We start from the raw sequence: 2,535 nt of genomic DNA, 5'->3' as shown, positions 1-2,535 counted from the left end.
AAAGGCTTTCTCACGTCCGCTGTTGAAATGCATGAGCTCGGAGGACTCAGCTTACATACTCCAAGAAGTACATCAAGGATCGTGCGGAGGGCATCCGGGCGGACGATCGTTGGCCAAGAAGATCCTCTTGGCCGGGTACTTTTGGCTAACCTTACAAGCAGACGCCGCTCGGACAGTATCTACGTGCCTTTCGTGCCAGAAGTACCATAACTTCAACCACCGACCGGAAGAGGAAATGAAGGCATCAACAGTTTCATGTCCGTTCGATCAATGGGGAATGGATATTGTCGGTCCATTTCCGATGGCAACCGGGCAGTGGAAATTTTTGCTAGTGGCGGTTGATTATTTTTCCAAGTGGGTGGAGGTCGAGCCGCTAGCCAAGATCACCGAACAGATGGTCAAAAAATTTATCTGGCAACACATCATCTGTCGGTTCGGCATCCCTCGCCGATTGGTTTCCGACAATGGGCGGCAATTCACAGGGAAGATGCTAGAGGATTGGTGCAAAAGCTACGACAGAGCAACGGGCAAGCCGAAGTAGCCAATCGGGAAATTCTTCGTATTCTGCGCGCTCGGCTCGACCATTTGAGAGGAAGTTGGCCGGATGAAGTGCCAGGCGTCTTATGGGCCATCCGAACGACGCCGAAGGAAGGGACGGGCGTCACGCCGTTCCATTTGGTGTATGGCGGCGAGGCAGTCGTTCCGGTCGAAGTCGGCGTTGAGTTCGTCTGGATCCAGAGCTATGATGATGGCAACGCCGAACGGAGGAACATGGAGCTGGATTTGGTCGACGAGGAGCGAGCCAAGGCGTCCGTTCGGCTGATGGCATACCGGCAGCGGATGAAGCAAAACTACAACCGCCGCGTAATCCCCAGATCATTCCAGGTTGGCGATCTCGTCTGGAAGAAAGTCAAGCCGGTCGGCGACGTCGGCAAGCTTGAAGCTCCTTGGGCGGGTCCCTTCAAGGTTATCGAAAAGCTCCGCTCGGGCGCTTACTATCTGGAAGATGAAGACGGGCGTCAACTGGACCGGTCGTGGAGCGCAAATCATCTCCAGCCTTATCGAGCTGGGTGAAAGGTGCACTAATGTAACTTATTTTTGCGTATATTTTGGTCGCCCGTACCCTTGTAATGCAGGAGGCAAAATTAATTCAATGGATGGCCAATGGGTTTGCCGAGCGGCCTATCTCCCTAATGTATGGTAGCCGAGCCAAGCGCTCGACGAAGAAGACCCCGAGCCGTTCGGCCGGGAGTATGTTATCCGAGTTGGGAGAAAGATATCGTTTCCGAGCGGCTGTATTGAAGTTAGCCTTAAGAAGACCGTCGAGCTCCGACGTTAAATATCGAGAGACGAGCCGGCGTTTATAAACCTTCCGAGTGGAAGACCGTCGAGCTCCGACGTTAAATATCGAGAGACGAGCCGGCGTCTATAAACCTTCCGAGCGGAAGACCGTCGAGCTCCGACGTTAAATATCGAGAGACGATCCGGCGTCTATAAACCTTCCGAGCGGAAGACCGTCGAGCTCCGACGTTAAATATCGAGAGACGAGCCGGCGTCTATAAACCTTCCGAGCGGAAGACCGTCGAGCTCCGACGTTAAATATCGAGAGACGAGCCGGCGTCTATAAACCTTCCGAGCGGAAGACCGTCGAGCTCCGACGTTAAATATCGAGAGACGAGCCGGCGTCTATAAACCTTCCGAGCGGAATACCGTCGAGCTCCGACGTTAAATATCGAGAGACGAGCCGACGTCTATAAATAATCCGAGCGGAAGACCGTCGAGCTCCGACGTTAAATATCGAGAGACGAGCCGGCGTCTATAAACCCTCCGAGCGGGGAATGCCTATAAAGAGAATACAATTGCCCCAAAAACTCACCCTCAATATCATTAAATCGTCTCTACGTTCCGCTCGGCTCAGAGCCAAAAAGTACTTGCTCGATACATAGCGAAGGATCTCTGCTATCAGAGCGGAAAATTAAGTAGGCAAAGTATTACATGTTTAGCCGAACGACAGGGCAATGCCAGGCACTTGGTAAAAATCCCTTTCGAATACCAGAGGGGTGATAATGGGAGAGCGGATGAACACATATGTTGGTTATGTAAAAAGACAGCAAATATAAGGAAAACATTGCATTAAAGTTAAAGATTTAGGCCGAGCGGCCCAATTACAAAAAAAGATGATATCCTGGCGAGTGGCCAAATTACAGAAAGCTACTCAATATAATCATAAAGGTCCCTAGGAATATTATTCAGAAGTGCCACCTGATCGCCGGCCGGAATAGCAGCAGACTCCGGAAGAAGACCCTTAGACTTCAGATAAGTGGTGGTGGCGGTCATAGCCAAGTCGAAGGCTGTGTACATCCGCTCGCATATTTTCTCTGAGAATTCAGGCGAGCGGATGTAGCTCTGTCTTAAGGCCGCGACTTGACTCGGCTCGGCATCTTGATATTCTTTGAACGCCGCCTGGGAGCCAGTAAGGGCCTTATTCAGATTCTGAATCTTAGTCGCGTCGGCCGAGCGGCCTGCCTTCTCCTT

The sequence above is a fragment of the Zingiber officinale genome, chromosome 6A (assembly GCF_018446385.1).
Source record: "Zingiber officinale cultivar Zhangliang chromosome 6A, Zo_v1.1, whole genome shotgun sequence".
Lineage (NCBI taxonomy): Eukaryota > Viridiplantae > Streptophyta > Magnoliopsida > Zingiberales > Zingiberaceae > Zingiber > Zingiber officinale.
Note: the sequence above shows the minus strand (reverse complement) of the source record.